This window comes from Sphaerodactylus townsendi, linkage group LG06, assembly GCF_021028975.2.
Source record: "Sphaerodactylus townsendi isolate TG3544 linkage group LG06, MPM_Stown_v2.3, whole genome shotgun sequence".
Taxonomy (NCBI): domain Eukaryota; kingdom Metazoa; phylum Chordata; class Lepidosauria; order Squamata; family Sphaerodactylidae; genus Sphaerodactylus; species Sphaerodactylus townsendi.
The window spans coordinates 63641304-63667512 of NC_059430.1; the positions used below are offsets into that span (position 1 = coordinate 63641304).

Consider the following 26209-nt stretch of genomic DNA (forward strand, 5'->3'; position numbering starts at 1 on the left):
AACCGCCAACCCTATACCATTATTCTTTCTATTTTTTCATCCTCTAAGAAATCATCTTTTTCCCATTTTTGTTTCAACATTCTTATCATAAATTCTTTATCCTCCACTATATATTTGTATACTACTCCTACTATCTTCCCTTTCATTGTTTCATGGATTCTTAACCATTGATTCATTATACATTCACCTTTTATTCTATATTTCCTTAATTTTTCCCATAATCCTCTTATTGTCAGCCAATTCTCTCTCCCACCCATCTCTATTAAGTTTTGTAATGGTATAATTTCTCCTTCATGAACTAAATCTGATACTTTATGTATCCCTTCTTCTTTCAACTTTCTTATAAGTTTTTCACCTTCTATTCCAGTCACGCTTCCCACTGGGGCCCTATCCAGAACGCCAGGCATCCACTTACTTCTCCATTTTTCCCAAATATCCAAATTTACTTTTCTTGGACCTAGTACTTTATTTGTAACCTTTTTATAATCATTTGTATATATACCATGGTTACCTATTCCCTTATTTACTTCATTTTCAAATTTCAGCCATTTTGAGGTGTTATCTTCATTAATGTCTAATAAGCTTTTTATCTGGAATGCTTCATAATATTCCTGAAAGTCTCCTGCATTCCCCAGCCAAGGAGATCATTTGGCATATATACTCATCTTATTCATCACTCTCAAAGATTTTTTTTTTAATTAAATACCCATGCTTTTATTTTCCTATCCCATTCTTCAAATTGTTTTTTAGCAATTTCCATTGGTAATGTTCTGAATAAATAAGAGATTTTAGGCAATATACACATCTTTACTGCTTTTATCTTCCCCGTTATAGATAGGGTTTTTGCTTCCCACCTTTTTATTTGATTTTGAATTCTTTTCCATCTATTTTCATAGTTATACTTATACATCTTATCTTTTCTGGTAGAAATTACAATTCCTAAATATTTAATTTTTTTCTTTAATATTTCTTTATTAAATTGTTTCTTTTCTATATTCACTCCTAATATTTCTGTCTTGTCCATGTTCACTGTTAATCCTGAATATTTCTTAAAATCCTCTAAAATTATTTTAACTCTTTCATTGTGTCTTCAGGGTTAGTTGTTATTAGTAATTTTAATTTCTTCCTTATTTATTTTATATCCTCTTATTCTTCCGTTATTTCGTATTCTATCTGCTAAATATTCCATGGCCATTACAAATAGAGCCGGAGACAGCGGACAACCCTGTTTTACCCCTCGTTTTATATAAACTATTCCTGATAATCCTTCGTTTACTCTTATCTTGGCCTTTGCATCTCTATATATTTCTTTTAATACGCTTATGAATCTTTCCTCCAAACTTTCAGTGTAAATTTTTTATTGTTTGGAAAAGAAATTCGCATTTTCATTGTATCAAATGCTTTGTATACATCTAGTTTTATCATATATATTTATTTTTTTTCCATGCTCTAATATATTTGAAGGCACATTTCTTATTGGATGACATATATCCCTTCCTTTTTTACAAATCCATATTGATCTTTGTTCTATTATTTTAGGAAGTATATTTCTAATCCTATTTGATAATATTTTTGTAAATATCTTATAGTCTTGATTTAATAAGTTTATTGGTCTATAAGATCTTCTACTGAAGAGTTGCATATTTTTCCTGGTTTCCAGGATTGTCACTATCTCCTGATCTCTCTCCATGTATCTGGGGCTCTCTGACCTCTTATTATTGTATTAAATAAATTTTGGGAGTTCTGGAACTAAAAATTTCCATCATTTCTTTTATAATATTCAGCTGTAAAACCCATCTGTTCCGGGGGATTTATTATTTTTAATTCCCTAATAACCTTTAATATTTCCTCTTGTGTTATATTTTCGTCTATAGCTTTTCTGTCTTCCTGAGGAATCATTTTATTCATTTTTTCCTCATATTGTATATTGCTTTCATAATCAAATAGTTTTTGGTAAAACTCTTCAAATTTTTTCCTAATTAATTTATTTTCGGTTATTCTCTGATTCTTTTCATCTTTTAGCTTTTTTACTCGTTGTTTCTCTCTTTTTTTCTTCAAGTAATTTGCTAATCTTTTAACTGAGTGTATATTATTTCTTTGAAACTGGTTTTTTACCCAAATCTCCTTTTTCCATAAATCCATCTTATCTATTTCCTCTAGCTTATTTTGTAGTTGTCTCATTTCAGAGGTTCTTACCCTTTTTGAACAGCAGCATTCAGAAGTTAGTGTTAGCAATCTGATGTGCTTCCCCTGGGTTTTTGGCATGTGGATGTTACTAAGTTCCACCTTGTCTTCTATGTTATTTAATACATGCAGGGAACTTCTGGATGAGATTATCAGGAGATGTGGGCTACAGTATGATCAGTGTGCTCATTACATAAAGTATGATTTCTCTTTTTCATAAAGTCTGAGGAAGTATGATGGGGAAACAACATGGATATCAGCTGTGTGACTGAGAGGCTTCTTCTGCATGCAGGTGTTTTTTACAGATTAGGGTATGTTTTTGTTGATTATCAGACCAAGAGAGATTGCTCAGAACCAGGATTTTCTACAGGAAAAGGAAAATGTAGACACTATTTCAATCTATGTAGATGTTATAAGATCAGAATTTCCTTCAAAAACCTCAGGAAAGCAAACTTAGTCCTGCCCTCCTTCACTTGATATTTACAACATCCCTGTCTAATTTGTAGAAATATATTTGTGAAGTCATATATGGTAAAGTTCATCCAGCACCTTTCTTACATCTTTACAATAAAAAAGAACTAGAGACTTAAAAAAATAGAAAGCAGGAAATTCACAGATTGCAGTAGTAAACTGCAAAAATGTTAGGACTTAGTAGCTGTTGGTGATTTTTTTTCTTCAAAATTTCCAGGGGTATGGCAGAGGGAAAATGCCAAGAAAATGGTATCTCACAGTTCAATCAGTCACAGATAATACACATTTTAAAAATAAATCTTTCCATTTAGTGTCCACTTAAGTAGTTCATAGCAATATAATGGGGACCACTATTTTGAGCTTGCATAGCAAAAAAAAAAAAGCAAGCATCTGAATTTTTCATTGCAAACCAGACAGACCTGGTGATCACCTCCCACCTCACTGCAGCATTTGAACCCAGTAAGCTTGACATTTGAACATGTTACATATGAGATTTAGGGCATTGCTCCTTAAAAGGCAGCTGCTCCTACCTCACACAGGAATTTACCATGAGTTTCTGAGCCACCCACCTACCTGTTGAGGGAAAATTGGATTATCTAGCCACCTCTTGAGTCAAGGAGGAATTTTTGCATTTCCTACAATTGGCCATGTGTAGGATTTTATTTATCACATGCTTTGTGTGACATTTGGGAAGCTGACAGAGGCCTGACTGTTGCACTGGTTGTTTGTGAAGTGCCATCACATTGCAGCCATCTTATGGCAACCCTGTAGGGTTTTCAAGGCTAGAGACTAACAGACGTGGTTTGCCATAGCCTTCTTCTGTATAAAAACCCTGGTATTCCTGGGTAGTTTCCCATTTAAGGGCTAACCAGACTGATAGTTGCACTGGTTAGGCCATGATCATAAATGGCAGGAATAGGTTAGGTCAGGGGTCGGCAACCTCTAACACCCAAATTGCCATTTGGACCCTTTTCCCATGGAAAAGTAAACACTTGGAGCCGCAAATACTTTTTGACATTTAAAATGAAGATAACACTGTATATATTGTTGTTGTTTTTTACTTTACGCTTTGTATAAACAATTATAGTGTGTTGTATAAACAATTATAGTGTCCCAGGCACCAGACGAGGGAAGGAGGGGAAAGGACGCCAGAGGGAGGGAGAGAGGGAGGGCCGGGGAAGGAGGGGTGCTTGCCGTGTCCCAAGTGCAACTTGCTGTCCTTGGCATTGCCGCCACCATCTATCCCGCTGAGGGAAGGAGGGGAAAGGATGCCAGAGGGAGGAAGGAAGGAAGGAGAGGCCAGGAAAGGAGGCACACTCACTGCATCCAAAGTGCAATTTGCTATCGTCTCCACCGCCGCTGTCCATCCCACCCGCCCGCTTGGGCGGGAAGTGGGGTAGACAGCAGCGGCGATGCCAATGATGGCAAGTTGCACTTGGGATGCAGCGAGCATGCCTCCCTCCCCACCCCCTCCTTCCTTCCTCCCTCTGGCGTCCTTTCCCCTCTTTCCCTTAGAGGGATAGATGGCAGCAGTGACGCCAACAAAGGCAAGTTGCACTTTGGACATAGCAATCACACCTCCTTCCTGGCCCCTTCTTCCTTCCTTCCTCCCTCCCTCCGGCACCCTTTCCCCTCCTTCCCTCGTCTGGTGCGTAGGAAGGAGGGGAAAGGATGGCAAGTTGCACTTAAGATGCAGGGAGCGTGCCTCCTTCCCAGGCCTCTCTCTCCTTCCTTCCTTCCTTCCTTCCTTCCTTCCTTCCTTCCTTCCTTCCTTCCTTCCTTCCTTCCTTCCTTCCTTCCTTCCTTCCTTCCTTCCTTCCTTCCTTCCTTCCTTCCTTCCTTCCTTCCTTCCTTCCTTCCTTCCTTCCTTCCTTCCTTCCCTCATCTGGCACCTGCTGTCACCTGCCTGACTGGAGGTGTCCTCCATAGACAGCCTGGGGTAGTTGTGCTCTTGCTTATTATGGCAAAGTGTGGTCCTCAGGTTGCTCAGGTCCAAAGCCACAGGGAGCCGCAGTACAACGACGAAAGAGCCGCATGTGGCTCTGGAGCCACAGGTTGCAGATCCATGGGTTAGGTCAGGGGTAGGGAACCTGCGGCTCGAGAGCCGCATGCGGCTCTTCTGCCCTTGCACTGTGGCTCCACGAGCCGAGCCGTCGGCCGCATCCATCGGCTGGGCTGCGCCGCGGGCTTCCCCTCTCGCCTGCCCCATTGGAGTGGGGCGGGCGCTTTCCCGGCGGCCTTTCTTGGCAGCCGGCAAGGCCGAGCCGCCGGCTTCATCCTTGCCTGCCCTGCAGGCAGCAGGGCGGGCGCATCCATGCGCTTCTCAGAATGAGCGGAGTAAAAGGTTAAAAAAACCCCTATATATATAGTGTTATCTTTATTTTAAATGTCAAAAATTATTTGTGGCTCCAAGTGTTTTCTTTTCCCGTGGAAAACGGGTCCAAATGGCTCTTTGAGTGTTAAAGGTTCCCTACCACTGGGTTAGGGTGTTCAACACAGTTAGGCTGCCTTGGCAAGTATCCTGAAACATCAAGGATGCATTTCTGTATTTAATTAAGTTCACACCAGCTGAGTTTAGTGTATGGTTGTAAAGGATTCAATGGTGTTGATGAGAGGGGCAGCCGCCTGGCCTTGACTACATTCCACAGCCCGGGCGATGGGCCAGCTTCTCCGGCGGAGACCTTATCTCTGCGAGGGAGATGAGACCTCCGTTCCCATGGGAATCCGGGAGGGGGGATGGGATGGACAGAGTTATAACCTGTGTTTCTGGCGGGAGATCTTATTCCTGCCACTTTCGCGCAATTTTGAGCTTTCTAAGATGTCTGAATAAACGGTCTTTTTCACCAAAGAGCCTTTTATTTCTGCTTCTATGGAATTCCTTACATTGTGGCAGGAATCCTAATTCATCTATATTCCTAGTGCATTGGACCTCTGGTGCCTCGGCATGGAGAGGTTGGATGTTTCTGGGAAGGTAAAAGCGGTAGCTCCCCAAAGAGGACTCCGTTCCGCCCTTTCCTTCTGGATGCTGGAGGAACCGGCGAGAAAGGGTCTCGCTGAGGACTCTTTCCCGGCCACCTCAGACAGCACGAAGTCTTCCTTTACTCCTCGCTGGAACGGTAGGGACGCTGGCTATCTACTCATGGGGACTTACATGAGTCGCTTGGGGCTTGTCTATGGATCGTAGCCTGTGGATCGGGATATTATCTACCCGCTTTCATGATGGATTACAGAACCTCAGATGCAACCTGTCACGGAGGAGACGCAATTCGGGACCACCTTTCATGCGGCAACCCAGGGAGTCCATTGAACGATTCCTGGACTGCAGATTTTGGTGATGCTCCCAAAGAACCTCCGCGGTACAGCACTAAATTGGGAGCCCGATCCGAGCGTCACCCGGTGACACTGGGACTATACCAGGGATTGGGAGGGAATTTATCCATTGCATCGTTTCTCTTCGGATCGGACCCCCCTATTGATCCCCGGACCAGCTGCCGCACCTGAGATGCCCCTGCGGAGCCACCGGGTATAATTTATGCCTCGCCCAGACGATCATGCAGCGAGAGTCCGGAGAAAGTCTTCCTGAACTCCCAGCCGGATCTGTTTCCCTCTCCCATCGAAAAGAGAGCTGGGATGAGGAAGTGGGGTCGCATCGGGCGAGATGCCCAAAGAAGCATGGGCCCAGTGAACGCCAGCTATGGGAAGAGCGAACGGGAACAGCTGCAGCAAGAGGCGTGAAAAAAACCTGCAGAGAGAGACCAGGAGCAGCTTAGCAGCGAGGGTTCAACTTCGTGAATTGACCCGCGCTAAAAGGAGGCGCTCCAGCCGCAATATCACGCGCAGAACTCCATTATCAGTCCATGATAAAGTCCCGGAACACTCCAAACTGAACTTACAGCGCGTCAATACCACCTAGAAAGTGTTCAGGCCTTGCGCATAACACCGAAGTGAACTTACTGCAGCTGTTCAGCACGGACGAACTTCGGCTAAATTGGAACGGGAGAAAGCAGCTTTGCATGCGCATCTGTACGCCGATTGACTCAAGAAGAGAGAGAGAGCTGGCTGCCTTGGAGAGGGAACTGAAGAAGCAGCAGACCAGGACAGCCCAAGTTGGAGTCTACGCTGTCACCGGTACATACGGCGCCAGAGGGGCGACACGCTGCTGGAGTCCAGCCATCTTCCAAGGACCGGCTCCCACCGGAACACCAGCTGCACCGGGCTGATACTTCCACCGCATTCTCGCCCCCTTCAGCAAGAATCGCTGCCTCTAACCCGCTCAGCTTCCTGCGCTAAGAATCACGGCCCTCTGGTACGCTTTCAAAGGAGCCGTGCGGAGAGGGCGTTACTATGACTCTCCAATACCTGCCCAAGCTTCGGGATGGAACCGGCTTCCAAACTTCCCTACTTCATCTTGCAACTTTCGATACCTGCTGATGGAGGACTATGATGGTATTTTACCGGTCTGAGCTGGCGAAAAAAAATACTTGGTGACATCGGCTCAAGTCCTGGATGGGGCAGCAGCCGCATCGGTTTGTGACTTTCTTTTGAACCACTGCAAGATGAAGATTCTCAAGCACGCAGTACCTCAATTTATTCCTCCAAGCCTTGAGGGCTCGGCTTCCAAGATCCAGGTGCGGAAAAGTGAAGCTAAGTCCGCGACCATCAAAACTATTCAGCAAGGCAAATCGCTTCGTTTGCAGAATTTGCCTGCATTAATTTCGCGGTGGCGGGCGGTTGCCTCGAGCTCCCTCCTGAGTGGCCCCTGAGCGCATGAAATGCTAATACTTCTCGGATGCTGTCGACTGGCAAGCTGGCGCTGAAACGGTGTTTTTAATTTGGGTCCCCCCGCACTATTGCTGATTGGATTGCATTGCGGATCCTTAAGGTGGGCGCTCTCAGCTTTGAGTGCATTTCGCTGCCGGAGGCCGACCACGCCAAGCCGCCACATTTACGTCCGCACCAAGCCAAGCCTAGCTGCCCCCCCTACCGGCATCACCTCCTGAGCGCCGCCGCCGACTGGGTTATTGTGTCTTTACCGGCGGGAGGTCCCGGGTCATCTAGCCTAATCCGCCCGAAAACAGAAGCCAACCATTCCGGCCCGCTACGCATCTCCCATCTTGCCAAGCTACCACGAAATCAGGGTCAGCCTCTAACGGGCCTTCCGGGTTTGGCAGGTCATTGAAGCTACGCTTACCCCGGAGGAGGGGAAGCAGCTGTACCTTTCTTCAGCCCCGGATGGACATAAGTTCGACTCCAGACTGCCGTGAGTGAAGGCAGCGCCTCCCATTACAATCCAAGCCGCTTGGCCAACCCCGCTTAAGCATACTCTCAGATTATAGCCTCAGCCCTTTGTGGATTCTTGGCTGCTCCCCATTGTTTTAATCATGCCTCAGGTGGCGGAGGAGCTAGGAATAGACCAAGTCCCCCTGGCTAAAAGCCTCCATAACCTTTCACCCCAAATGGACGGCAGTCCTCTCGGAGCCAAGGACCGCCCAGTTCAAAAAAAAAAAAAAAAAAAAAAAAAAAAAAACGCATAACCGGTTCTCCTCAGCTCGCCGACCATTGGGGAGAAAATTAGTTTTATTCTTACGCCAGTGGCCAAACACTCCATAGTTCTGGGAGCATGCCATGGTTGTTGTTACATGAACCAAAAATTCCTTTTGAAAGAAAGGATCTTGGAATTTGACTGACCCTCCCCTATGCGTGGGAACACATGAATTGGGGAAAAAACTCGATGACTTCTCCTGACACACCCCCCCCCCGGCTGTCATCAATGCCATTGCTCCCGATTCTACCGGCATCCCAATCGCGCACCAAGATCTAGCCAGAGTATTTCAGGAGCAAAGAATGCGCATCCAGTTGCCACCCCATAGAGACACTGACTGCAAAATCGTAATACAGCCAGGGCTTAACTGCCCAAAGGTAGAATTCTACCGTATGAGTCCTTAACAATGAGGAGAAGGAACCGTTCGTCTTCTAGACAAAGAACCTCGGGCCGCTGGTTCATACGGGCGGGCTACCAAACACACACACACATGCTGCTCCTGTATTGTTTTAGTAAAAGAAGAAGATGGAGTCTTTACGCTCTGCACAGATTATCGAAGGTCTCAATGCAGTCTCCCTGTCTCAATAAATACCCTTTGCCTTTTGATCAAGGACCTTTTAAGGACGATTCGGAGCAAAAGGACAGCATCTTTACCACTAAGTTGGACTTGAGAGAAGCTTACTACAGGGTCAGAATTGCTGAAGGCTATGAGAACACTTGACTGCATTTCTAACACAAAGGGATTTGGACAGTTTGAATACTTAATAATGCCATTCGGGTTAGAATTAGTGTAACCGGAGCTTTTATGGCCCTTATCAATGAAGTTCTCCATGATTTACGTGTACAAGGGAGTAGTGGTGTATGCTTAGATGACGCTTTTAATTTATTCACAAAACCATGGAGGAAAGCATTGAAGCTACTGGTTCTGGAAGTATTGAAAACGCTTTGTTCAACAACTCTCTTTGCCAAACTTTCCAAGTGCTGTTTCCACCAAACTTCTATTGACTATTTGGGTTATCAATCTCGAGGGCCTAAAATGGATCCTGCTAAGATTGATGCGTCCTCCAATGGTTTATTCTCACCAACCGAAAAGAACTCCAATCTTTTCTAGTTTTGCTAATGTCTATCGTGGATTTTATACCCCAATTCGCTGAACTGACTCTTCCTCTCACAGACCTCTTAATGCACTAGGCAAGATCCACTGTCCGCCTGCAAGCCGGCCCCTTTCCTGGTCTGAAGAATGTCAGACAGCCTTTCAGCTTTAAAGTCTGCTTTTACCACCATCCTTATCCTAAAAGCAATTCCTGACCCAGATCTCCGCCGGTGGTTCACGTGGATGCCTTCGACAAAGCGCTTTGGGGCAGCCCTGTTGCAGAGAAATAAAGATGATAGGCTGGTTCCGCGGTGCTTATTTATCAAAGAAATTCTCCGTGCTGAACTCAACTGGACTGTGGGGATAAAGAGACTGCGCCATTAAAGTAGCACTCTCCACTTTTTACGCCACTGGCTGGAGGGGCTAAACACCCTTCAAGTTTGGTCGGATCACAAGAACTTGGTCGCCTTCTCCACCCTCAAGATGTCCGCTAAGCAACTTCGTTGGGCCGATTTCTTTTCTCGCTTTCACGGTCCATTTTTTTTTCCCCGAAAACCAATAAACTGGCTGATGCGCTCACATTTACCCGGGAGGGGTGGAGCCAGCTACGGTGACATTCGCACTGTTCTCTTCCTCCCACTAGGGCTGGCTGTCACCCGATCTCAGACATCCACTCTCCTTCTCCGCCCATTCCCAGCCTGGTCTCTCTCCTTTCCTACTGGAACTCAGAGAGGCGGGTTTACCAGCCTCCGGGCGGAGGAAGGCGCACCACTGCGTTTGAGAATGGCGCGGTGGCGGCGGGGATTGTTGGTACGTGCCTCCTCCCTCCGCCAGCAGGTTCTCGAGGCCTGCCATGATGCCAGCTCACCGGCTGGACATTTTGGCTTTCTAAAACTCTGCATTTGGCCCGGCCAATTCTGGTACATGCCAGCGACATTGAGACGATATTAAAGGTTGCTCTGTTTGTGCAGAAGCCAAGACCGTCCCGAAAGCCCCATGGTCTGTTGAAACCTCTCCGGTGGCCTCCCGCCCCCGTGGGGAAGTCATCTCCATGGATTTTATTACAGATTTGCCAGAAAGTCATGGCAACACGTCTTGTGGGTGGTGGTGGACTTATTTTTCTAAACAAGCCCATTTTATTCCATGTGCTTCCATCCCTCTGCTCCTAAGTTAGCCTCGCCTGTTCATTCAGCATGTTTACCGCCTACACCGCTCGTTAAGGTGGTCTCCCATCGCTGCCCCCAGTTCATTTCTAAAGTTCTGGAAAGCTTTTCTAGGGTTGTTAGGGGCCGGGCGTTGTCGCCTCTACCACGCTCAAAGTGACGTGAGTCGGAGAGAAACGAACAGAACCCTAGAGCAGTATTTACGCTTGTTACACCAACTACCACCAAGACAATTGGTGCGGTGCTCATCTCGCTTATGAGCATGCGCCTATAACAATGCGGTTCATAGCAGTACTTAAAAAACCCTTCGGAAATTGTGTCTGGTCGCTTCCTCTTCCCACCGCTGTTTAACCACCTGCGGAAGCATTGGATCCTCCTGAGTTTCAACAATGGATTTCATCTCTGGCCGAGGGGTGGAAATCGGTCCAGACTGCCTTACAACAGGCTAAAGACTCCCAAAAGCTGCAAGCGGATAAGCACCGCCGGATTTCCGCGCAGGGCCTGGGTATTTGTCTACCAAAAAATCTCAGAGATCGCATAAATTTTCTAAACTAGGCAAAAGATTCGCGGGACCTTTTCAGATTACTAAAGTGATTAATGATTTCACTGCCCGATTGGATTTGCCTAACTCTCTTAGTAACATTCATCCTGTCTTCCATTCCAGTTTACTCAAGGAGGCTCCCCTGCTCCGACAAGCCTGGCACGACTCAGCTGAGAGGCTCCCCCCCACCGACTATTATTGATGGCCACAAGCATTACGAAATTGACGCCATCCTGGACTCTCGCTTTAATCGCATAAACGCTACAATATTTAGTCTCTTGGGTGGGGTATTCCTCTGGGTATAATCAATGGGTTTATTCAAAATATTGACGCCTCGCCTCTTATTTCTGCTTTCCCACCGCTGCTTCTTCCGCACAAACCTGGGGAGGGGTCTTCTTTGAGGGAGGCAGAGTGTAGCGATTCAATGGTGTTGATGAGAGGGCAGCAGCCTGGCCTTGACTACTACATTCCACAGCCCGGCGATGGGCCAGCTTCGGGCGGAGACCTTATCTCTGCGAGGGAGATGAGACCTCCGTTCCCATGGGATCCGGGAGGGGGGATGGGATGGACAGAGTTATAACCTGTGTTTCTGGCGGGAGATCTTATTCCTGCCACTGCGTGTACTTGAGCTTTCTAAGATGTCTGAATAAACGGTCTTTTTCACCAAAGAGCCTTTTATTTCTGCTTCTATGGAATTCCTTACATTGGTCTTTGGAGGTGTGCTGGTGCGGAAGCAACAAAAGGTGTATATAATCATCATCTAAACCTTCTCTTGTTAAAAACGCCATTAAATCATTGCCAACACGGGCATTAAAATCACCAGCTAAGATAAGTTCGGCAGTGGGATGACTCTCTTCAAGCTCTTCTAAATAGTTCGATAGCGTATTCCAAGTAGTGGAGAGCGAATCCGAGTCCAATCCTGGGGGAAGGTATACATTAATAAAAATTAATGGGGTATTCTCAGTATAAATTAAAACTGCTTGTGCAATGGAAGAACAGTTGGGTAGGGATTTCTTAACAATATCATTTCTTGTTAGAATAGATAGGCCTCCTGAGTAACTTCCATAATGTGAGGCCTTGATTGCTGGTAAGGAGGATGCAGTATAACCATCCATCTTGACATTCAAGTTAGACCAAGTTTCTTGAAGAAGAATGATATTGAAGTCTGTCAGAAAGTTCATAAAATATCTGTTTTTTACTTTGTTACTCCAGCCTGCAATGTTCCAAGACAGGACAGAGAGTTTAAAGTGCCTCTGGCGTCATTCTAATTGGGGAAGTTCTTCAATAATTATTGGTGCATGCTTAATTAAATTCGCCATCAAAAATAATAAGCTTTGGCTAAATGGTCTTAGCACTTTTAAAAATGCTGAGGACTATACTAGGGTAACTACTTGGGGCCAAAGTGTAATCGACTATGTTATTATCTCCCCACTCTTACTGAATTCGATTCAATCGTTTTTTGTAGGTGACTTCCTGTTAAGTGATCATCTCCCACTATGCTTCTCTCTGAATACTAACCTAAAAAAACCCGTACTGGTTAATTCAACAACTTCTCAAAATTATTTTCCGCGGACAGTCTGGTCCTCACATGCCAAGTCCAAAACAATGGCTTGGTTTAACTCCCCTTTGACCACTACTCTCAAAAATTCCATAACTAACACTGAGCTACCTACTTTCAGCATTTCTAGTTATGAACAATTAATCAAAACTTTTATAAATGCCTCCATTTACCAACACTCTACCATTACTAATCAAGATAAGAGCAATCTGCGGGGGAAAAGGGATTGGTTTGACAGAGACTGTATTACTTACAACAACAATATTCGAGCCCTATATAGGTATTATCGTCATACGGGCTCCAAGGACATTTTGTCTCAAATTGCCACTCTTAAATATGAATTCAAAACCTTAACCAAACAGAAGCACCAAGATTTTGTAATATTGCAATGGAATAAACTATTACAAGCCTCCATTGCCAAGGATGCAAAGTGCTTCTGGGCATTGGTAAATAACACCACAGACCTGCATAAGCTTTCTACCTCTTCTATCTCCCCAGACAGGTGGTTTAATTATTTCTCAAACCTCTTTCATGATCAGACATCTAATGAAATTGACTGGCCAGACACTGACCAACTCCCTATTTGGCCTCCAGTTACTCCTGCAGAAGTTACCATCTTGATTGATAATATGAAAGAGGGGAAAGCCCCAGGCCCTGATGCACTTATTTCAGAAAGCTTCAAACTAAATTCGAACTGGTGGGCTGAATTGCTAGCAGCGCTTTTTACCCATGTCAACAACTCAGGCCAAATCCCTAATTCTTGGCTTTCTGCCATACTTGTGCCGATATACAAAAAAGGAGATCCAAGTGATCCCACAAATTTCCGTCCGATTGCTCTCTTATCAGTGGCCAGAAAGATTTACTCCAAATTCCTGCTGAACAAAATAGAATCTTGGCTGGTACACAATAAAATTCTTGGAGCTGAGCAAATTGGCTTCCGTAAAGGAAAAGCAACTTTAGATCACGGCCTTATTTTGTTTCATCTAGCGAACAAGTATGTTACCTTGGGAAAGAGCAAACTATATGCAGCATTCATTGACCTCAAGGGAGCCTTTGACTCCATCTCTAGAGAACTTCTATGGCAGAAACTCCGGGTTTTAAGAATGGACCCAAGACTGCTCCTCCTGATCCAACAACTCCACTCGAATACATCTTGCCAGGTCAAATGCACGCAAGAGGGCCTGCTAACAGAAAATATCGCAATCACGAAAGGAGTCAAGCAAGGCTGCATACTAGCCCCCACACTGTTCAATATTTTTTGAATGATTTAGCCCCTGCATTATCAGAAACCAATAGTCATCCTCCTATTCTAAATGCATTGCCAATACCATTAATGTTATATGCGGATGATGCAGTTTTACTTTCAAGATCTAAAGTGGGCCTTCTCCGTTTGATTAGGCGATGCATCCAGTATTGTAAAACTAATAAACTGGAGATTAATTATAACAAATCCAAAATTTTAGTTTTTTCACGACGGTTGAAGATGCACAAGTGGGAAGTCAATAATATTACTCTGGAGCAGGTCAAACAATTTAAATACCTAGGAATCACCTTCTCTTATAATCTGTCTTGGCGCCCGCATCGCAATCTTTCCTCAACCATGGCCTCCAATAGCGTTAGAGCAGTCTCCCGTTTCTTTTACAACACTGGTAATAGATATTTACCTGCAGCAGTTAAGGTATTTAATGCCAAAGTCGGAGCACAGATATTATATGGGTCCCCAATTTGGATCTCTGCAGTTAATAAAACCATTAACACTCTACAATCCAAATTTCTACACAAAATAATGGGCCTACCTAACTGTGTTCCCTTTGCTGCTATTTGCCTGGAAACAGGACAGATCACTTTTGAGACCTTGGCTTGGTTAAGAGCATTCAAATACTGGCTCAAAATACATTATCAACAGGAGTCTTCCAGTTTCATTCACTCTTTTCTACAAGATAGCAAATCAATGTTATGGTCAAATATTATCAAAAACAAAATTGAAACCATTGGTCTATCCTTGGAATCGCTCAGTATGCTTACCCTTACTGAGGCTTATAACACCCTGAAAGTGAAACTGCTTGATGTGGAATTCCAAACACTGACCAAGGCAGCAAAAAGGACATGCTCACCACTTAATCTAGCAATACCCCCGATCCAAGGCCAAATGGCTAACTATTTAATTACTCTGGTTAACCCAGCACAACGGCGAGCCTTGACGCTTGCCAGATTTAATGTTATGCCCTCCGCTTTTTTGCGTGGCAGGTTCAATAATCTTGATAAAACTCCAAGATTATGTTCCTGCAACCAAACGCAGATTGAAACCATAGCCCATTCTCTGTTTCACTGCTCGAGAACCAAGGGAGTCAGAGATCGATATGTAAATTCCATACCACTACTCACCATGGCCCCTGCTGACTTGGTTGCAATTCCAATTCTTCTGAATAATACCAACCCTGAGATTGTGGCAAACTTTCTCCTTGAAATAATTGAATGCAAATAATCTAGCAATGGGTCTAAGTATGTTTAGAGCATAAGTAATTAACTTCTCCCTTCCTTATCATGCCACCTTACTTTAATATTTTATTGTTATACTACAATATATTAACCTGGGAATTTAGCATGTCTCTGTAGCAGCTCTGAAATGTTTACATGTGGTATTAATTTTAGATTTAATATGTGTTTCAATTTCTGTCTCTTGCTAATAGTAATCATAACAAACATGGCCAGTATGATGCAGACAGAATTTGCTTGTTGTTGGGTGGTTCGGGCCCAGTGGAATAAGAACTGGGGGCCTTCTTTTTGCTGAAGATGTGAACATGGATCGATGTGTCATGCGGGTTTGCATTGGATGTGTTTTGCTGTATTCGTTTGTTTTGTAGCTATTGTGTTTTTTTAATATGCCAATAAAGGCTTTCTGTTCTGTTCTGATGCATTTCTGTACCTGAAACTGTTCACTGTTTGTTTATTATGTGATTTCTATATTGACCTTCCCCTTTCAGGCTCATTTTGTATGGTGGAGCGGGTTGGGGATGAGAATGCGCCTGGTACTGAGCACCATGAACCAAAACCTTAATAGTCTTTGGAAGCAGGTCATGAGGCTTGGCACTGTGAATGTTCAGGTTAGGAAAACAAGGCTTGTGAGAAAACTGGCCCAGTTTGGCATAGGGATGGAGTTGGCCATGGTGCTGATAGGCACTGGGCTGCCTTAGCTACAACCTACCCTAAAAAATTTACAAAAACAAAGCTGTATCCAGCAGGCTTTTTCACTCAGTCTCACCTATTCTCTTCTTTATGGCAGCCCAGTCACATATGTTTTGCATCCATGGTTGTATAAGTTGTATCAGTTGTTATTCATGTCCAAAGTGTCCCAAAGTTAAAAGTGAATTATATGTTATATGAAATAACAAAAGACACATCATATTGTGAAATAACAAATTTATTTTGGGATTCCACTCACTTATTATTTTAATGTAAAGCAACACATTTAAGTTGAATGCAGAAAAAACATTATTATTTGTGAGTAAACATTATTTAGGAAGTGATAAAATACTTCATATTTATAAAAAGAACAATTGTCTAAACATCCTTCTTGGTATATACAATATTCCATTTTGTCTCCCCATGGTTAATCCCTTATCTTGTTCTTTCATCCATAGAGGCTTCATGACTCCCTGCATAGCCTTTTTTGGTCAAAAGGAGACCCTCCCAACAGTGGAAAAGCTGGTTGGATCTAGTGTGAAATTATAATAAACTAGTCTATCCCAAATATTATTTTCTTGTTCTAACTGTGGGGCAATGTGCTGGTCCAATATATGTGAAACTTTTTGAAATCCTGAAAAGTGCTATATTAATGCAAATCATGCTGTTGTTGTTACCATCACCACCACCTTTTGCCCAAAGTATTACTTTCAGATTCCTGGCAGTTCCTCACCTCATTTCCTATTCTGCTGTTTTTATCATGTCTAAAATTACATTCAAGCTGTTAGAATCAAAGGTCTAATTTTTCTCTCAGAATTCAAATATGTCTTCATTGTTACATTGCTAATCACAGGCTGTTTTGTTCAATTACACAGGGATAAGCAAACATCAAATCTGTATTCAGAAATGTATTGACATTATGCAAATGCCATATTGCTGTGAGAATTTGCAAAATGTTCCCTGGACTGTATGGATTGGACTGCTTCTGAAACAAGAAAGAGCGCCTACATTTTTCTTAGGAGATTTTTCCTTCATGGCTTCCCATGGCGCCTTGTTTCAAAACAAGATAGCATGCTGTGACACAGCATGAGAGACAAGAAGATAATGCACCAGAAATGAGAAATAAAACTGCTTGGAAACTTGCTGTCCCAGTAAAGATAGCGTGCATTGACTGTGACGATATTGCTGTTTCTGTTCCTCCAGTTGTTCCACAACTATTATTCAAAGAGTTCTATTCTTTTATTTTTCATTTATTCTTCCATTTGTCATTATAAAAACATTCTGTATTAATGTTTTCTTAAAGGTTAAGGTAGTCCCCTGTACAATCATTGTGTCACTACCGGGTGACATCATATCACAATGTTTGCTAAGCATACCATGTTTATGGGTGGTTTGCCACTGCCTTCCCAGTCATCTACACTTTCTCCTCAGCAAACTGAGTACTTATTTTACCAATCTTGGAAGGGTAGAAGGCTGAGTCAACCTTGAGTTGGGTACCAGAAACCAACTTCCATCATGATTGAACTCAGGTCATGAGCAGAGCTTTTGACTGCACTACTGCAGCTCACCACACTATGCTGGGGGCACATAGTTATGACAAATTGGGTTCCTTATCACCTGTTCATACAGATGAGACCCAAAAGATGTATTAAGTTATCTTCTTTTTTCACAAGCACTGGATTTTTCATGAGTCTGCCCCAAGTATTTTCAGCAGTTGCCATCTGCATGGCCTGTTTTTGAATGACTATTATTACAAAATTTCAGTACTTTCCTCATAAACTTATTCTAGGCTATTTTCTTTTCTCCAATTGCCATTACTTTGCTTACATGGACTGTTAGACCTGGGTAGGCATGAAGGGCTGGCTACTAGTTTTGGTAGACTCTTAAAGCATATCATATAGTGAGCCCCAATTAGGTATGCAGCCTTCTAAAACAAATTAGTGCACTGGATGGAATAGCTCTTTGTTGTGTCCTTAATGCAATGTATGGTTCTCTGGTTGACTTTGATGTTCACTCCAGAGGTTTGCGTGCAGGAACTAAGTGAAAACCTGCCACACCCACCTACCCTCTCCACCAGCACAAGTGCCTTGGGTCCCTAGAAGACAACTTTTACAGTCAACCCACAGTTTAGTAATAATACTTATCACACCCCAAAAATAATATTAAAATGATCAGGTGAAAAGACAGCAGAAAATGTTTTTAAAATAATTTTGAAAAAAATAAATAAAATATGGGTATAAAGACTTAAAAGTCATTTTTGTTGCAAATAATAAAAACAGAAATCATAATTGTGAGGGTAAGATACATGTTTACCTTGAATTAGGCAATCTTTTCTCTGGAAAAAGTAAGTGGTCATCTGTGAATTTTAACCATGACACTGTGCCTTCATTCTTACCAGAGTCCATTTATTATACATGCCTAACTGTACTACTAAACCTTGGGGGATTTGGCTTGAATAGGAATTATCATTCCAGTGCTCGTAGACTCTCCAAGAAACTATATGTTTGCACCACTGAGTTATGATTACAAAAAAATCCTGAACTTGAACAAGTCATCCATGTACATTTACAGTGCAATCCTGAGCAATGTTATGCCTTTCTAAGTCTACAGAAGTCACACAGACATCTTGTTCATCAACTAGAAAGAATTGAGTAATAGATCACATTTATATCACATTTGATTTATTTATATATTTATACACCACTTTTCTCTCCATTGAAGATCCAGAACTCTTACCTTATCCTAGTATAGGTCTCAAATTATGTTACAAGCATTAGTCACATGATAAATCTTACGATACATGCCACTAGCAATGTACTTCAAAACAATTATTTTCAGTGATTAAAAATGTTAGTGCTCTGAATCACTTTACTTTTATAATTTAACATGAGAAAGAATTTATTTCTAAACAATTCATTTTTAATTCACTTTTCCATGCACAGAAGGTATTTTTTAAGGGTGGTATTCTATAAGCCCATGCTTGTTATTCAAAAACAGTCTGGCAAGCAGTTAGCAATCAAATCAGAGACTGTGACTCATTTGGGAAGTATTCATAGCAAGTATAAATCTGACTTTTGAGGAGTCAGAATTTGAAGTTCCAACTCTTTGATTGAAAATTTAGGTCATGTTGTGCTGGTTTGTGCCTTGATTGGATCACACAGGCTTTACAAAGGAGTTTTGTCTCTGTCAGAAACACATTTTATATTAGTCGCTAAACAAAGGTATTGTACAAAGTTACAATTTTCATTAAAAAGAAAACTCACCCAGAAGCCAGAAATAAGATTCCTGCAAGTTTATTTGAACAGAACATGACTTGTCTGAACATTTTTTTAAATCAAGGATAAAAGGCCTCAAACAGGGATAAATTAGAATATGACTAAGAACTCATAAAGATGTTTATTATAAGTCACCATCTTAATCAGTCAACTATATTTAGCAATATCCTGGCTTTTACCAGTTGAAGGGGAGGCATGTATAGGCTATACAGACACCTTCTCTTTGGTAAAATTTTGCTGGCCACATCTTGTTTATTAAACCCAGACAAAGGAGCAGATGCACAGCATCGGGACCAATCCTATCACATCAGGCAGGCAGGGGGTAGGGGCACAGGCCTGCAAGGTAATAAAAGCTGGTCTTGGCCTTTCTTCTTCAGATCAGTGGCTTGCCCACCCACCTTTCCTGTTTTCATGGTGATTGTTGTTTACTGTATTCCCAGGGTTGTGTGTTTGTGTTTTCTTTATTTTCTGTTATTTTCTGGTTAGTTGGGCATCAAGAGGGAGTCTACTTGAGGGCTTGCCTCCCCATTACTGGGGCCCCCAGATGGACATTTGAGGTATGGGGGGCCACTAAGCCCAGGTGAGGGCAGCCAATTGGCCATGGTGCTGATAGTCACTGGGTCGCCTTTGTTACAACCTGCCCTAAATTTTTTGCAAGAACAAAGTTGTATCCAGTGGGCTTTTTCACTCAGTCTGACCTAATTCTCTTCTTCATGGCAGCCCAGTTACACATGTCTTGCATCCACGGTTGCATAAGTTGTACCAGTTGTTATTTATCCACAAAATGTCACAGATTTAAAAGTGAATTATATGTTAATCATTATGAAATAAGAAAAGACACAATAAGAGCCAGTCTTTACTTTCCCTGAAATAAGCTCTGTTTACCAAAGTTCATTTGTTCATTTTCATGTTTCCCTGTTGTTGGATGTTTATGAAATTATTATCGTTCACTCTGACTGAAGCTCTGCATGTTGTTATTTGGGGATTTAGAAATGTCTAAGATAGACAGATAGAATAAGGCAATTCTACTACTCTCTTTAAGCAGACAGTCTTGATAATGTCTTGAAGTTGAGAAATGGACATTTTATTTCTTTAATTTTTTAACTCTGGACATGAAGGAAAGTGACATTTCTAGAGGTGATGGCTTTAACTGCATTTCTGTGACCTAGGAACATCACCTTCAAATTCATGTTACATCTAAAGAAGGTAAGTGTTGCGTTTTTATACACATCTATATCTGTCACACATCTGGTCATATTGGTAATACCACTGTCTCCATCATCTTGGACTGTCTACTTTGACTGTTATTTTCAGTTGAGAGGATTCATTATAACATTATAATTATCCTTACTGTATAATTCTCCTTATTGTAAAATTCTCCCTTCTCAGAAAAAAAACCTATTTCTGTGTTGTTGAGGATTCCTTAACATCAGCAAAGGCTGGGACCAAACCTCGTGAGCTACTGAGGAATATGTGCAGCATCTGAGCTTTCTTCAGCTGTATAAACGATAAGGATGTACAGCCTCAGTCCTCTCAATTGGTAAGCCTCTGGATTGGATGGGCCTGATAGGAAATAGAACCTCTGCTCCAGCTCTTTCAGTCAATAGAACACTATCATCCTCCTGCTGCATTTCTGGTCCCACTCCCAGTTTCCTGAGTCTGTATCTCTTGACCTCAGAAGCAACTGAATTCCACAAATGAACAAATCCATTAGAGCTAGATTTGAGTGCAGCAGCCACTGGTTTGGCCCCAATATCTAGGTAATATTAATCAATGAATTAAACATGCAACATGTATCAGTATGTCTAATGCCAGTTTTTAAAGTGTGAATGTGCCCTTGCATCTATGCTTACATATTTACTCAAATTGTATAAATTTCATCTACCGTAACTATATTTCATTCAAGTGAAAAATGGGTAGTTCTCACTTTGCTGACATTTTGCTTCATGGTTCTATGGCTGTGTAAAATTATATTCTGCAAACACTTGTGATATTGTTCCAAGAGGAAATTGTTGTCTTGCCCCATATGCCAATATCTACAGACTTAATAAAGACAAAAACAAGAAATAAGCCCAATCCTGAGTCATGAAGGAGATTTTCACCAATTTAAAAAAATCTTTTCTTAAAATTTTTGTAAAAGGTATTTTTCCATCATTTATCAATAAAAAGTGTAAAAGCAAGACACTGCAACTGTGATCTATAATAAGCATAACATAGGGCTCTATTCTCTTCATTGATAAAGCAGACCTTTGTGTTTGAGTTGTTCATTGCTTTGTTTTAATTTCCTTTATATGTGTGTCTATGGTTTCAAAATGTCATTATTATACAGTGCCTAGAAACATACTAAGTCTAATGGACAAGAAGTGTGCTAGTCCTTGACATTTCCAGATTTCTGTGGGAGCCAGAACATGGCAGATCTATTCTATGTAGAACCTAGAGAAGAACAGGGATGACATGTCATCATTACAGAAGTTACTGCACCATCCACTGAGCAATCTTTTCCCTAGAAATGTACACAGGCATTTGATTCATTTTTTTCCATTTCATTTTAGGTTTGTTTTTTTAAATGTTTTTTTATTATTATCAAAGGCCAGATTTTAGGAAGGTAAAAGAAAACATCTCTGTGGTAAATACAATTCTCTCTTGCACAATTGGTTTGAGAATGTTTTCTTTTTTATTAGCATCTTCACCCTCTCTGGCTCCCAGAAAAGATTGTCTGTCTCCCTTCCCCTTTGACAGGCTCTATGACTTCAATCCACACATCTTGTGGCTCTGTTAAATCAAATTTAAAATATGCTGAGAGAACGTTCATAATCACTGATCTCTCATACTGCATTGGTCTTTGATTTCTTTTTTATTGGAGATCACTTTCACCTGATCTGCTTCACAGGACATCATAATACTTAGCAGATGTGGGTTTGCAAGTCAGAAGTCAGAAGTATAACTTGCACAATGGATTGTTCTCTTTAAAAGGTACACGCTGCAAGTAGCTGGACATTCAGGTTGCCTTCCAAAATTCTGTCAGAACACACATTACCTTTTCAAAGAGAGAGATTTTGCAAAGCCTGCTACCCAGACATTTTTTTCTCACCATTCATCTTAAATATAGCATCTGCTGGCCCAGGAAGAAGACACAGAAGCATTGAGAAGTCTGTTATTTCCTTCCCTCCTCCTCAAAGCTCATCCATACACACAAATGCATCTTAGCCAACTTTTCAACAAAGTTATAACTTTTGTGAGATGCAGAATAAAAAAAGTGATGTGACCTACATAAAAAGAACTTCTCTTATTTCCTAATTAAAGCAAGCTGTAGCAGAATGCCTGGCTAACAGCCACCAAAGAAATTATACAATAAATCTTCTGGCTGTCCTAAAGAAATGTGAAAGAAAATGAGAAGAAGGATAGTAGTGAGGAAGAACAGAATGAGAATAGTCTGTGGTGTCCACACTCATTGCAGAGGGTTTGAGTTTCCTTCCAACACACAAGCAAAATGTCTGAAATGGCTACTTGCTTTGCAAGGGGGAAGAATGTGCTTCCCAAATGTTTGAACAGCTGAGGTTTCTTTTTTAAAGAACATATTTGCCTAAGGATCTGATTTCTTTCTGAAAGGGTGGGCTCAGTGTATGCCAATAAGCTACCAGGAAATATTTATTCTGAGAAACACAGAGATGTTTTCCCTCTTCTCAACTGATCCCTTCTTCTTCTTAAGAAGGGGAACAAAAAGTAGGTCACATGCCAAATAGAACCAAACTCCACATAGTTGTTAATTTGAAGAAAAAAGTGTATCAAAATTAAGACAGGCAGGCACATTTCATATGTTATTTTTTTATTATTTACTTGAATTTTTGATAATTTGTCTAAGACAGGCTCAATCCTTACAGTATAGGACTCTAAGCTGCCTGTACATTGGGGGAAAGTGAAGCATCACGACTTCCCAGCTTGCTGTACAACAGCCAAAGATTTTGAACTTAGTGTTTTCAAGTTTTGCATTCTTCATGCTTGAAACACAAGACCTTGGCAGAGAAATATACCATAGCGTGGCTTCCATGAATTCACTTGCAGGATTATGCTGCTAATACAACAGTACTGTTACACTAGGCTAGATTATTAGAACCAGATGATAGGTTCATCTAGTTTTGTGTCCAATATAACTCTCAAATTCCTTGGATCTTCACAAGCAGGATAAGAAGGACATTGTAATTTCCTGTGATTTACCTACAATACCTGTTATTCAGAGGTAAATTTATTTCAAACCTTGAGTTTCTATTCTTATTTCTATGTCTAAAATAAGTTTGACACAGTTTCTTATAAAAAAGCTATTTACCGCCCGAAGATGGGATCCCTCTTGCTCCAGGGTGCCCCCTTTGTACACAAAACACTCAACACCCATAGCTGTGTGAAGATTTTCAGCCATAGCCAAACTGTTTATTGACACATATGCAACAAAGAAGCGCAAGGCGCAGCATGGGATCTCATCTGTATACTGGTATACTGCTGCCCCCTGCCTGTTGGAGGAAGATGTAAATCTTTTATGTACCTCAGCTGGACAGATGGCCACATGCTGAACATCCCTTCACTGCCAAGGAACGCAAGCTTCGGTCACCCCCACCTGGGTGTTCCACCATGCGGCTAGCTCCACCCCATAAACCTCTTATGGAGGTTCCCCAAAGGGAGGTAGCTCTCCAGCTCCCCTCCCACACAGATCAGTTCCCATGGCCCACCAGCTATGACAAAAAACACATGCAACAATATTCAAGTATCTTGAGGGAGAGGTGGGTGGGAAGCTCATCACCATCTGCTGGAACAATGACGGGTGTGAACCCTTCCATACCTTATAAGGAGCCTTCTGATGACACCACATTGCCGTGGCATCCCCCTGGCATGCCCCGTCTGGGTTCACCTGACACTCGCCTCCACTCTCCCAGGGGGCAGGGGCCTCTCAGCTTTCCCCTTCCACCACCCCCCCCCCCCCCCGGTCAGCAATGGCAGCCTTGCCTATACGTGGCTGTTCTTCATGCTGGTGCCAATTACAATATCTTGCACCACTGAATCCCAATGAAGAACAACATAATAAAATTAAAAATGTTATCTCTTTTTAATATTGAGCTGTTACCAGGGGCCAAGAGAACTCACTGGGTACCTATTAAGCACTCCATCTAATCCTGGTATTAGAATTTTAGATCTATTTATGCACTGCTTTGGAGCAGTGTTGGGAAAGGTGAAGAAGCAATTCTTGAAGTCTAAAATTCAATTTTATTGCATGAAGAGATAGAGACAAGAAAAATAGGCACTTTCAAATGTATGCAATAAAAGGTTAACTGGTGTAAATAGCAGTTAATTCTAGATGTATCACACCCCCAGGTACCTCAGCAGAACTCACTCATATGTTGGCTGCATGAGTAGTATTCCAGGAAAAAGGAGGAGGAGGGACAACAAAGGAAGAAAGTAAAACAACAGTGGGAGAAGCATGCAGGGATGAAGGTGAGATTTACAGTAAGAACTGCCTGGAGTGAAGGATAGCATTAACTACTAAAAGGGTGGGGGGGGGGGAGATGGTTTCAGATAACAGACTGGGAGAAGTGTTATGAGAAGGAGTGGGGGACAATAACAAACAGGAAGTAGGACAATGACAGGAAAAGGGATCCTATGGGACTGGGAGTGATTGCTTTGGAGGGAGGATTTCTAGTTAAGAGTGCTGGGGGAGGGGAGAGTTTTCGTAATTTGTTGCTTGATCCAAACTATGGCCCTTTCCGCACGGGCCTTATACAGCACCCTAGGGACGGCAAAAATGCCATACCTAGGGAGCTGTTTGCATGGGGGGCAAGGTTTTGGGAAAATGGCAGCTTCCAGCCGCTGCCGTGCGAATGGCAGCAGCTGGAAGGCGCCATCCCTCCCCCCTTTCCTGATCGACTTACCTTCCCTGTGACTGTCCGGCACATCGCCGAGGCCTGGGGACATGCCCCCCTGCCTGCGACTCCGGAGCGGTTGCGCAGGGCAGGGGGGCGTGTCCCCTGGCCTCGGCGATGCACCAGACAGTCTCAGGGAAGGTAAGTCGATCGATCGACGGCGCCCCATGGCACCGTCTTCCCTGTCATTCCTGGGACCGTTCGTGCGAACGGTCCCGGGGGGGTTGGGTCGGCATCATGTACACCAACCCAAACCCCAGCGTGGCCATGCAGAAGCGGCCTATGTGTTGTCTGTGAAGCTGAGGTATAAATTGTATTAATACAGAAAGGACTCTAAGGTAAAAGTGAGCCTAGTTTTCTGAGTTAATCTCAATTCTAAATTTTCTTTTGCTGTTGAGAAATACAGTATTTATTCACATTTAAGACTTGGAGAGGGAGTCATCTTTTACAGTAATGTAAAAGACTATGTGTCTAATTGTCTAATTGTTGATTCTGTAACTTACAAGATATACTTCTTCAACATAAACTTTGGGTCTGTTTAGTTAATCAGCATTTTGGGGGATAAATAATTAATTATATCTATTTTGAATAAGAATATCTATTGATCTTTGAGGAGGCTGATGCACTCCTCAATTATGGTCAGTGAAAATGGACCTTCCATGCCCTTACTGCTGCTGAAATATTTATATTCCAACACTGGAAACATAAATGCCCACTTCCAGTAATCCAATGGATTGAGGATCTCACACTTTAGCAACATTAGAATTTGTGGCACAATTGTTAAAAGCCTGCTAAAACCAATCAGCAGTAGATACAGAACAGTAGGTGATATAAAATGACAAATCAACACAGGCATAAGACCAATAGAACAGGTTTAGCAAAACATTTTGAAACCGAGGAGTCATTATATAAAGCTCTTCTGGCTGTTCACCCACCTCACTTGAGAAGGTAAAAATATTCTGAGCAGTGCCCTCAAACAAATGAGGCAAAGGTAGGACCCTGCCACTTGCAGACTTAAGGTATTAATACACTTAGCTAAGAAAGGTGCCATGTCTCCATATGGAGGCATATGTCTTATTCTGTGGACCATGATAACCTATTGCTTGTTTTTCAAATACATGTAAAATTCCAACCTTGATGATTCTACACTCTACATTTCACCTTTGCTACCATAACCTTTTTTTTTTACAAAAATGATATCCTATTTCAGATGAACACAACATCCTTAACAGCTTTTATTACATCAACACTGGGGTTGCAGAACAGGCAGTGAAGTGGCAAAAAGGTACTGCT

At 42.3% G+C, this 26209-nt stretch overlaps 1 long non-coding RNA gene across 1 annotated transcript; it reads right to left on the bottom strand.

Annotated features, from left to right (window-relative positions):
- Positions 1–1137: 1137 nt before the first annotated feature.
- Positions 1138–14013, bottom strand: LOC125435587. The gene is made up of 3 exons (XR_007244892.1): positions 14000–14013; positions 13129–13131; positions 1138–1333 (listed from the first exon to the last, which is right to left on the bottom strand). It is a non-coding gene; the product is annotated as an uncharacterized LOC125435587 (long non-coding RNA).
- Positions 14014–26209: the final 12196 nt, after the last annotated feature.